The sequence below is a fragment of the Schistocerca nitens genome, chromosome 2 (assembly GCF_023898315.1).
Source record: "Schistocerca nitens isolate TAMUIC-IGC-003100 chromosome 2, iqSchNite1.1, whole genome shotgun sequence".
NCBI lineage: Eukaryota > Metazoa > Arthropoda > Insecta > Orthoptera > Acrididae > Schistocerca > Schistocerca nitens.
The window spans coordinates 72,860,271-72,872,934 of record NC_064615.1 but is presented as its reverse complement, the minus strand read 5'-3'; the positions used below and the strand labels follow the sequence as shown (position 1 = coordinate 72,872,934).

Sequence of the window (12,664 nt, the reverse complement as noted above, 5' to 3'; positions counted from 1 at the left end):
GATGCGACGGCCTTGCTCCACCTTACTGAGAGGGCCTGTATGTGTACTCTACTCGTCGCCTTCGGAACCAACGTCTTGCTGCATCAATACCCTCCCCAACATCATTGTAATGTTTCCCAAGGAGCGCATCCTTCATTGGCCTAAGCAGATTGAAGTCGGAAGGTACGAGACACGGGCTCTAGGGTGGATGAGAAAGAACAGTCCAATGGAATTAAGCTCATGTTTCACGGCCTGTGACGATGCTCAACAAGAAATTGTCACATTCAGCCTCGTAACAGGCAAGCAATTCTGCACAGATGGTCCTTCGTTGCTGTTTGTAGTCTTCCGTTAGCTGGCAGCAGGTTCACACTTTTGAGTACCCCACTTGGTGGACGAGAACGCCATTACTACGAACAGTGACGTCCAGTTAGGTAGCGAGGTGTCTGATTGTGATGCGTCGATCATCTCGGATGAAAGTACCCGCACGTTCCAAAGCTGCCGGCCAGCACGTGGTAGATGGACATGTTTGCGCGACCTTGTTGAGTTGATGACAGACGGCTCGCCCAACGATTCACCGTACTTTTGTTCACTGCCCGGTCTCTGTAGGTATTATGCAAGAGCTAATGAATACCTGCGACGCAATGGCACCCCATACCATCACGCCGGGTGATACGCCAGTATGGCGATGACGAATACACGCTTCCAATGTGCGTTCACCGCGATGTCGCCAAACACGGATGCGACCATCATGATGCTGTAAACAGAACCTGGATTCATCCGAAAAAATGACGTTTTGCCTTCGTGAACACAGGTTCGTCATTGAGTACACCATCACAGGCGCTCCTGTCTGTGATGTAGCGCCAAGGGTAACCGCAGCCATGACCTCCGAGTTGATAGTCCATGCTGCTGCAAACGTCGTCGAACTGGTCGTGCAGATGGTTGTTGTCTTGCTAACGTCCCCATCTGTTGACTCAGGGATCGAGACGTGACTGCACGATCCGTTACAGCCATGAGGATAAGATGCCTGTCATCTCGAATGCTAGTGATACGAGGCCGTTGGGATACAGCACGGGGTTCCGTATTACCCTCCTGAACCCACCGATTCCATATTCTGCTAACAGTCATTGGATCTCGACCAACGCGAGCAGCAATGTCGCGATACGATAACCGCAATCGCTATAGGCTACAATCCGACCTTTATCAGAGTCGGAAATGTGATGGTACGCATTTCTCCTCCTTACACGAGGCATCACAACAACGTTTCACCAGGCAACGCCGGTCAACTGCTGTTTGTGTATGAGAAATCGGTTGGAAACTTTCCTCATGTCAGCACGTTGTAGGTGACGCCACCGGCGCGAACTTTGTGTGAATGCTCTGAAAAGCTAATCATTTGCATATCACAGCATCTTCTTCCTGTGGGTTAAATTTCGCGTCTGTAGCACGTTATCTTCGTGGTGTAGCAATTTTAATGGCCAGTAGTGTAGTTCGCGAAGAATGTTTCAGTGCGCTCGAATAGGCCTGTAACCGTGAGTTCGCTGTGCGTGGCTAACTTAATCGATGGGATTATTGGTTTCAGGAGGCAAGGGACAGAGTTCGATTCGCGATTCTTCGTACAGTTTTAAAGTTGGAAAGGCCTTTTTTTTCAGTTTTACAGATGGCCCCACTAGTCAACAATGTCTTACTTGGTTCAATTGGGACCTAACTTCTAAGGTCATCAGTCCCCTAGAACTTAGAACTACTTAAAGTTACCTAACCTAAGGACACCACACACATCCATGCCCGAGGCAGGATTCGAACCTGCGACCGTAGCGGTCGCGCGGTTCCAGACTGTAGCGCCTAGAACCGCTCGGCCACTCCGGCCGGCACAATGTCTTACTGCTTGTGGCTTTTTCTAGAATGAATGTTAACGAATCAGAATCTTTTTCCCAAATTTTTTGATTTGTCCATCATTTACTTTTCATTTTTCTGCGTGCTCACAGCACTTGGTAGCATTTGCAGTAAACTACAGCAGGAAAGAAATATTTGTATTTGCTTTAGTGTATGACATACGGCCGGGAGAGCGGTATTCTGACTACATGCCTCTCCATATTCTCATCCAGTAATGTCTGTGGGTTGAGCTTAGTTTTTCTTTAGCGTATGGCAGCACCTGTATTTTTTCAAACAGCTGCCGGTTTCAGTACGAAGCAGGTACATCTCCTGGCGCGTTGCCAATACAATTGATTTCCCGGGAGGTACATCATTATGGTGATAACGAAACCAGCAGTCATTTGACAAAATAAAGTGCGACTGCAGACTAAAACAATAAAAAGTGACTGACTTGGCCGCTCTTAAAAGCGGAATATGTGGTAAAAGAAATAACCACTAAAATTGTAGAGTTGGTGAAAACAAATGGATTAAAATGGAACCTGTCATTAAAAGAAGCTCGTTAAACTGGAGTCGATCAGGAAGGAAAATTGGGGTTTAACTCCTCATTGAGGACGAAATCGCTATAGATGAAGCGCAACATCAGATATTCTAGATGTCGAGACTGGGATTTGAATACAGTTCCCTCTTGAATTTGAGTTCAGTGTCTTTACAATTAGACCAGCTCGCTCGGTCGTGGACGAAAATTATTCTACTATATGTATTGCCTACACCTGATAGGAGTACGCGCGACAGGTATGTTACAGAAGGTCGGGTGTGCATTATGACATGCACTAGGAAAAATAGAATTCGTGCATGCAATTATGCAAACGCTATGGCTGTGAATGAATGGAGGGGTTCGAGTGACGTAAATATATTAAATCGTCTCACCTCTTCAGTGCATTGATACCTCTGAAATAATATCTCCATGTGTGTGTATATGTGTGTGTGTGTGTGTGTGTGTGTGTGTGTGTGTGTGTGTGTTTGTATGTGTATACATGGTATCATTAGCTGCTGTTTCAAAAAATTTACTGATTCTGTAACTGTTTATGCAAATTCTGAAATGGCGTTTTCGTTACGATACACTTTACTTTCTATTAAGTTAACATACGGTTAGTGGTTGGGTTTATTCGTGTATTTCTTGCTTACAGTTTGGATCTGATGTCTGCATGAATGTTTCACTAGAATGTTCCACTTTCTCACTAGCAGTGTTCGGGAAAATAAATAAAAACACGGGGAGACCATAAACGGCGAACAATGGAACACAACAAAGCTGTCCATTAAGTGTACTGGTTAGGCAATGCTTTCTCTCTCTACCAATAAAACAGACCACAGGCCGCCGTAAGGGTGAATGGAGTGAGGGGACGACTGTTTTCCCGTTCCCTACAGCATACATCGTAATCCTCCTACTGTACGTGTTGATACCGATTCTCTTTCAATAATGGGAATTTAGCGATGACCTGCACGCAGTTTAGGATGTATGTAAGTCACTACAAATATCAGCACTGGGCGACGTGTTTAGTAAAGCATGAAAGACAGCAGACAAATCAACATTTCAACAAAAAAATTCTCTAATTCTACTTCAGTTTGCAGTAATGTCGAATGTTCCAACAAAAGTCATTGTGCGCGATATAAATTCAACACATGGATAACTGTTTCTTTAGGAAAACTCTTTCTATGTGAAAAATTTAAGAGTTTCTTTTCTCTCATCTACAGCTACACATTTACATCTATGTACAGTCGGATCTGGTGGCCCAGCATTAAATCCAGAGCGTGGACACCCAGAGGTCACGGGATCGAATCCCAGTTGGACCATGGGATTTTCACTCAGCCTTTTAGCATTCACCTACAAATAGAGTGAAGGTTCCCCAGAAACGACAAGAGGATCAGATCCCACGTTGAACTGTAGGTCCACTGTTCCCAGTCGGGTAACTGAAACACATGATATAGATCATCTACATCGTACTCCGCAAGCCACCCAACGCTATGTGGCGGAGGATACTTCAGACACCAGTAGCTGATCCCCCCCCCCCCCTTTCCTGATCCACTCCCATATGCCTCGTGGTAATGATCCACTCCCGAATGCCCCTTGGTAAGAATGATTGTCGGGTAAACCTCTGCATTAGCTCTAATTTCTCTCATTTTCTCGCCGTGGTCACTTCGTGAGATGTATGTGGGGGGAAGTAATAAGTTGTCCGATTCTTCCCTGGAAATGCTTACTCGAAATTTCAGTTGTAAAACTCTCCGTGATGCACAACGCTTCTCTTGTAATGTTTATCACTGGAGTTCGTTGAGCAGCTCTGTATCGCTGTCTCGCCGACTAAACTACTTCGCGACGACACGCGCCGCTCTTCATTGGATCTGCTCTGTATCTTTTATCAGTCCTACCTGGTAACGGCCCCAGGTAGATGAACAATACTCAAGAATAGTCGAACAAGCGCCTTGTAAGCCATTTCCTTCGTGGATAAGTTACATTTCCTCAAGATTCTTCGTGTGAATTTCAGTCTGGCATATACTTTTCCTGCTATTTGTTTTATGTAGTCATTTGACTTACGGTCGGTCTGGGTAGTTACTCCTAGATGTTTTACGGTAGGTACTGTTTATAGCAATTTGTGATCAACAATGTAGTTCTACTGTAGTAGTTTTTTTCCTATGTATGAGCACTACAGGGTGTCCCACTCAAACCTCCCTGATTTCAAGGACCCAGGAGAGAAAAACGACAGTAGATACGACACTGAAAAATGCACCACATTGTAGAGCATCTCAAATAATTTAAATTCCCGCATCAGAAGTGCCAAGTATCGTCGCCAGAGTGCAGCATGGTCACATGAAGCGAAAATGGCGACTCCACAGCAGCACGAGCAAGTAGTTGTGTGGTTTGCAGAAACAAAATCGCCGATTACTGTGCAAAAAAATTATCGTCGTGTGTACAAATATGATCTACCTGATTTGAAAACAATTAAGGTATGGTATAGGAAGTTTCGGGCAACAGGAAGTGTTCTGAAACATTCTGGCGATGCACGTTACGGACTTTCAGAAGAGACCGTGGAGGACATCAGACAGACGTTTCTCAGAAGCCCACGTAAGTCAATTCGTCAAGCATCTATGCAACTTGATGTACCTCTCTATCAACAGTGCATCGTGTAGCACACCAGAGTCTTCGTATGTGTGCTTACAAAGTGCAAATTCTGCAACATATGACGCCAAACGACAAACCACACCTACAACAATTTGCTGCGAATATGCTGCAGCGTATTGATATGGATGCCAGCTTCCTGGAAAGATGTTTATTCTCAGATGAGGCAACCTTTCATCTATCAGGAAGGGTTAATAGGCATAATGTTCGGATTTGGGGTTCGCAAAATTCGCACATTCTCATTGAGCATGTTCGTGATAGCTGTAAACTAAACTTATGGCGCGGGCTAGTGCACGACAGGATTTTTGGACCGTTCTTCTTTGCGGAACAAACAGTGGATGAGTCAGTGTATCTGGACATGCTGGAGCAGTTTGTGTACCCCTTGATACAAGACTTCCAACCCAACACCATTTTTCAACAAGATGGAGTTCCGCCGGATTGGTCAACGGCTGTTCGCAAATTCCTGGATAGGAAATTTCCCAGTCGTTAGTTCGGACGCGGGTGACCCATTGCCTGGTCACCACGTCCGCCCGACATTACGCTGCTTGATTTCTTCATGTGGGGACTCGTGAAGGACAGCGTGTATGTGACCAAAGTGGATGATATTACCACGTTGCGACATCGTATCACTAGTGCGATTGCAAAATTAACAGAGGAAATGTTACAAAGAACTTGGCAAAAAATTGAATACAGAGTCGATATTCTTCGTGCTACAAATGATTCACATATAGAGGTGTACTGAAGATAAATAAATAAATTCTTTTTTTCTGGGCCTTTGAAATCAGGGAAGTTTGAATGGGACACGCTGTATTTTACATTTATTTGCCCTCAGGGTCAACTGCCAGAGCGTGTACCATTCATCAGTCATCTTCAGGTCGTTCTGAAATCTATACTGTCTCCTGGCGTTGCTGCTTTCTTGTAGACAAGACTTGACAGAGGCCACCGAGCCACATGGAATTATTATTATTATTATTTACGCACATACTCTGCAAACTACTGGCCGGCCGAAGTGGCCGTGCGGTTAAAGGCGCTGCAGTCTGGAACCGCAAGACCGCTACGGTCGCAGGTTCGAATCCTGCCTCGGGCATGGATGTTTGTGATGTCCTTAGGTTAGTTAGGTTTAACTAGTTCTAAGTTCTAGGGGACTAATGACCTCAGCAGTTGAGTCCCATAGTGCTCAGAGCCATTTGAACCATTTTTGCAAACTACTCTGAAGTGCAAGACGGTCCGTAGCTTGATACCGAATATTAGAGCTTTTTCTCACTGCAATCGCGTATGGAGCGAGGGAGGAATGAATGTGCGTGCGTGATGTAATTAGTCTAGTTCTGTCCTCAAGGTCGTTCTTGAAACTTTTTGAGGATGCTCTCGCCAGTTAGTCGGCGTCAATCTTCAAGCGTCCGTCAATTGAAGTGGCACAAACAAAACCTGTGGCCATTCGTGTCGCCCTTCTTTCTACACGTTCTCTACCCCCTGTTAGTTCTGTTTGGTATGGGTCTCACACAATACAGCAGTAGTGTAAGTTGAGACGCACAAGTTATTTGTAAGCATTGCGCTTTCTAGACTGATTGCCACCTGTGTTACCTCAGACTGCCGGCCGCTGTGAGCGAGCGGTTCTAGGCGCTTCAGTCCGGAACCGCGCTGCTGCTACGGTCGCAGGTTCGAATCCTGCCCCGGGCATGGATGTGTGTGATGTCCTTAGGTTAGTTAGGTTTAAGTAGTTCTAAGTCTAAGGGACTGATGACCTCAGATGTTGAGTCCCTTAGTGCTTACAGCCATTTGCAATTAATTAAGAGTGAGTCTATGTCATCATTCCGTTTCATATCCCTAAAAGTGTTGCACTCAGCTATTTTTATGAGTTCACAGTTTTCAGTGGAGATTCACTGATCTTATAGGCTAAATATATTTTTTCGTTTTTTGAAGTGCACAGTTTTACGTTTCTGTACATTATAAGCTAATTAGCAGTTTGTGCAGCACTTTGAAATTTTCCCAAGGTCTGACTGGATATCTGTGCAGCTTCTTTCAGAAAGTTCCTTATTATACTCGTAGAAAACTGCGTCATCTGACGCCTTGCTAATTGGCGGCGCCCACTTCTTCCAATCTGACTACGTAGGCGTGCACTGACGGCAATTGAAAGATACACTATGTGATCAAAAGTATCCGGACACATCCAAAAACACACGATTTTCATACTATGTGCATTGTGCTGCCACCTACTGCCAGGTACTCCATACCAGCAACCTCAGTAGTCATTAGACATCGTGAGAGAACAGAATGGGGCGCTCCGCGGAACTCACGGACTTCGAACTTGTTCAGGTGATTGGGTGTCACTTGTGCCATACGTCTGTACGTGAGATTTCCACACTCCTAAACATCCATAGGTCCACTGTTTCCGATGTGATGGGGGAGTGGAAACGTGAAGGGACATGTACAGCACGAAAGTGTACAGGCCGGCCTCGTCTGTTGATTGACAGAGACCGCCGACTTTTGAAGAGGGTCGTAATGTCTAATAGGCAGACGTCTATCCAGACCCTCACACAGGAATTCCAAACTGCATCACGATCCACTGCAAGTACTATGACAGGTAGGCGAGAGGTGAGAAAACTTGGATTTCATGGTCGAGCGGCTGCTCATAAGCCACACATCATGCCGGTAAATGCCAAACGACGCCTCGCTTGGTGTAAGGAGCGTAAACATTGGACGATTGAACAGTGGGAAAACGTTGTGTGGAGTGACGAATCACTGTACACAATGTGGCCATCCGCTGGCAGGGTGTGGGTATGGCGATTGTCCAGTGAACGTCATCCGCCAGCGTGTGTAGTGCCAATAGTAAAATTCGGAGGCGATTGTGTTATAGTATGGTCGTGTTTTACGTGGAGGGGGCTTGCACCCCTTGTTGTTTTGCGTCGCACTATCACAGCAAGGGCCTACATTGATGTTTTTGCCCGCATCTCGTGGTCGTGCGGTAGCGTTCTCGCTTCCCACGCCCGGGTTCCCGGGTTCGATTCCCGGCGGGGTCAGGGATTTTCTCTGCCTCGTGATGGCTGGGTGTTGTGTGCTGTCCTTAGGTTAGTTAGGTTTAAGTAGTTCTAAGTTCTAGGGGACTGATGACCATAGATGTTAAGTCCCATAGTGCTCAGAGCCATTTTTTTTTGATGTTTTAAGCACCTTCTTGCTTCCCACTGTTGAAGAGCAATTCGGCGATGGCGATTGCACCTTTCAACGCGATCGAACACCTGTTCATAATGCACGGCCTATGGCGGAGTGGTTACAAGACAATAACATCTCTGTAATGGATTGGCCTGCACAGAGTCCTGACCTGAAACCCACAGAACACCTTTGGGATGTTTTGGAACGCCGACTCTGTGCCAGGCCTCACCGACCGACATCGATACCTCTCCTCAGTGCAGCATTCCGTGAAGAATGGGCTGCCATTCCCCAAAAAACCTTCCAGCACCAGATTGTACGTATGCCTGCGAGAGTGGAAGTTGTCATCAAGACTAAGGATGAGCCAACACCGTATTGAATTCCAGCATTACCTATGGAGGGCGCCACGAACGTTTAAGTCATTTTCAGTCAGGTGTCCGGATACTTTTGATCACATAGTGTATATACCGAAGAAATTAATAAGATTTGTTACTGATCCCTATGGAACACAAAACAGGTCAGAACACTGATGCAGAAGCAACGAAAAATGCATGCCAAATTTAAAAGTACGCAGAATTTCCAAGATTGGTGAAGTTTCACATAAGCTCCAATTTAGCTCGAATATCTATGCAAAATGCTTTTAATAGTTTCCACAATGAAACTCTGCCTTGAAACCAAGCAGAAAACCTAGCGAGATTCTGGACGTATGTAGAGTACACGAGGGGAAGACGCCATCAGTGCCTCCACTCCACGATAACAATGATGGTGTTACTGATGACAGTGTCTCTAAGGCAGAGTTAGTGAACACATTTTCCCAAAATTCGTTCACCGAAGAAGACGAAGTAAATACTCCAGGATTCGAATCAAGAACAATTGCCATAGTGAGTAACTTACAAGTAGACACCTTCGGTGTAGTAAAGCAGTTTAAATCACCCAATAAAAGGAAGACCTCCGATCCGTATTGTATACCAGGCAGGTTCCTTCCAGAGTATCTTGAGGGGATAACTCCGTAGTTAAAAGTAATAAACAACCGCTCGCTCACAGAAAGATCCGTACCTAAAGACTGGGAAGTTGCACAAGCCACACTAATCCCCAAGAAAGAAAATACGAATAATTCACTGAAATACAAATCCATATCGCTAACGTCGAATTGCAGTAGGGTTTCGGAACGTACATTGTGTTCGAACATTATGAGTTATCTCGAACAAAACAATTAATTGACAAACAGTCAACACGGTTTCAGAAAGTATCGTTCTTGTGAAACAGAACTAGCTCTTTATACTCACGAATTAATCAGTTCTATCAACAAGGGACGTCAAATTAAACATCTTTAGGTTTCGAGAAGGCTTTTGACACTGTTCATCATAAGCGATTTGCTTACGAGGTAGCTTCCTAGTTGTGAGACTGGATTCGTTATTTCCTGTCAAAAGGGTCGCAGTTCGTAGTAACTGGCGGAAAGTCACCGCGTAAAAGAGAAATAATATCTGGCGTTCCCCAACGAAGCGTTATAAACCCTCTGCTGTTCCTGATCTACATAAATGACATAGGAGACAATCTGAGAAGCCCTTTTAGATTGTTTGCAGAAGATACTGTCATTTACCGTGTTACAAAGGCATTATATGATTAAAACTAATAGCAAAATGATTTAGGCAACATACCTGTTTGGTGCGAAAAGTGGCAATTTGCTCTAAATAATGAAAAGTGCGAAGTCATCCGCATGAGTACTAAAAGAAATCCGCCAAATTTCGGTTACACGATTAATCTCACAAATCTAAAGGCTAAATTCAACTGAATACTTAGGGACTACAATTACGAATATCTTAAATTGGAACGAGTACATAGATAATGTTGTGGGGAAAACAAACCAAAAACTACGATTTATTGGCAGAGCACTTAGAAAATGCAACAGGTGTGCCAAAGAGATTGCTTACACTACGCTTGTCCGCCCTTTTCTGGAGTGTTGCCGTGGGTTTGGAGTCCGCATCAGATAGGAAGGATGGAGGACATCAAAAAAGTTCACAAAGGGACAGCTCGTTTTGTATTATCATGAAACAGTCGAGAGTACCACGGATATGATACGCGAATTGAGGTAACAATTATTAAAGCAAAGGCGTTTTTCGTTGCGGCAGGATCTTCTAGTGAAATTTCAATCACCCACTTTCTCCTCAGCCGGCCGAGGTGGCCGAGCGGTTCTAGGCGCTTCAGTCCGGAACCGCTCCACTGCTACAGTCGCAGGTTCGAATCTTGCCTCGGGCATGGATGTGTGTGATGTCCTTAGGTTAGTTAGGTTTAAGCACTTCTAAGTTCTAGGGGAATGATGACCTCAGATGTTAAGTCCCATAGTGCTCAGAGCCATTTTAACCATTTGAACTTTCTCCTCAGCGCGTGAAAATATTCTGTTGGCGACCACCTACATAGGGAAAAATCGTCATCGTAGTAAAATGAGAGAAATTGGAGAAATATTTAAGTGTTTGTTTTTCCCGCGCGCTGTTCAAGAGTGGAACGATAGAAAAATAGCTTGAAAGTGGTTCAGTGAACTCTCTGCCAGGCTCTTAATTGTGAATTGCAGAGTAACCATGTAGATGCAGATCTAGATTTGCAAGAAGTCTTAGGTTACTACTAATATTGTTTACAAGACCAGTAATATACAACATGAACAACACAGATCCCAAAATACTTGCGTGGGGCACACCTGAAATTATTTCTACATCTGTCACTGACTCTCCATCCATTACGAGGTGTGGCTAGAAAAAAAACCGGACTAGTACTGGTGAAACAATAAAACGAATGCAATAAGGCTGAAAGTCGCGTGGCCTGTCACGTGATTCTCGCTCCGCCTACTGCTCGAGTTTCATCTGCCTCCTACACTCAGTCTGCCCGTGGTGTCTGTTTTAAGTAGTTGACGTTTTGTCTATGCGTCGGAAAATGTTGAGTGTGAAACGTTTGTAATATTACAACAAGTGTACGGCGATGATTGTTTATCGCGAACACAAGTGTTTGAGTGGTTTAAACGATTTAAAGATGGCCGCGAAGACACCAGTGATGACACTCGCACTGGCAGACCATTGTCAGCAAAAACTGATGCAAACATTGAAAAAATCGGTAAACTTGTTCGACACTTTCCTTGTCAACTCCTGTTAACTCAGACACTGCTCTGATTGTTAAACGGCGATCTTGTCGAACAAGTTTACCGATTTCTTCAATGTTTGCATCAGTTTTTGCTGACAATGGTCTGCCAGTGCGAGTGTCATCACGGGTGTCTTCGCGGCCATCTTTAAATCGTTTAAACCACTCAAACACTCGTGTTCGCGATAAACAATCATCGCCGTACACTTGTTGTAACATTACAAACGTTTCACTTGCAGATTTTCCTAGTTTGAAACAAAATTTGATGTTAACACGCCGTTCTTTCTGTACACTCAACATTTTCCGACGCACAGACAAAACGTCAACTACTTAAAACAGACGCCACGGGCAGACTGAGTGCAGGAGGCAGATGAAACTCGAGCAGTAGGCGGAGCGAGAGTCACGTGACAGGCCACGCGACTTTCAGCCTTATTGCATTCGTTTTATTGTTTCACCAGTACTAGTCCGGTTTTTTTCTAGCCACACCTCGTATAACATGTTGCCCCTTCCCTACCAAGACATCCTCAATCTAGTCACAAATTTGATGAAAGTAGTAGCGTTCCACCTGAACCCCCTGAATGTTTCGCTGATGTCAGTCATTAGTGCCGGGCAGATGAGAGAACAGGGTTTCATATACTTTCCCGGCTCGGTGAAGAACTGTGCTGAAACTGCCACTAGCGTACACGACTGCTTCATTTTTAAATACCCGACCTACCTCAATCTCTGTGGGGATGGCTGATTAGCAGAGGCGATTCCTCCGTGGAAGTTCAGCTCCGAGTCGCTGGATGCGGATGCTGACCGTCCTCTAGTCCAGACTGCTGAAGCTCGAGGAAGCAGGCGGTGACTGGGGCCTCCGGCTCTCGGGACAGTGGGATAGCCGCCAGCCACCAGCCGAGACCTGCTCACCTTGTGGAGCGCGGAGGCGCGCCGCCGCTCCGCCAATCACCGACTGCGCTGCTGAGGCTCGCTCCGGCGGTCGCCGAGATTTTTTTTGCTTTTTCTCCGTATTGGCGCGTGCGGATAACAAACAGAACGAGTTTGCGCGAGCATGAACTACGGGAGAACCTTGGGCGTGGGTCGCGCCACCCGTTGTTGGATACAGCTGCTTACCATTTCGTAAAAATAAGTCAGTTTTCGCGACTAGGCGTGTCATACATGTTGACAGCTTTTCCTGAAATCTCGTGTAACAGGAGACGCGAGCTCCGTGACTGCGCAAGGTGATGCAGTTCGTCTTTCAAAAAGAAGCGTCCGATTTCACAACCCTATGTCGTGCGACCAAATGAAAGAGGTCGTTTCCTCGTCACTTCCGAAATCTGAACGAAGTGAAAAACTTCCGTGGATATCGCACTCCACACTACAACTAATGAAAGAGAGAAG

General features: G+C 45.3%; 1 protein-coding gene across 1 annotated transcript in view; it reads right to left on the bottom strand.

The window, feature by feature from the left end:
• The window catches only part of LOC126235731 (L-threonine 3-dehydrogenase, mitochondrial), a 218,133-nt gene extending 205,973 nt beyond the window's left edge, over window positions 1-12,160 (bottom strand). The window contains exon 1 of the mRNA XM_049944507.1: window positions 12,003-12,160. The gene's annotated coding sequence lies outside the window, so the exon portion shown is untranslated. The remainder of the gene's footprint in view (window positions 1-12,002) is intronic.
• Between the last annotated feature and the right edge of the window lie 504 nt (window positions 12,161-12,664).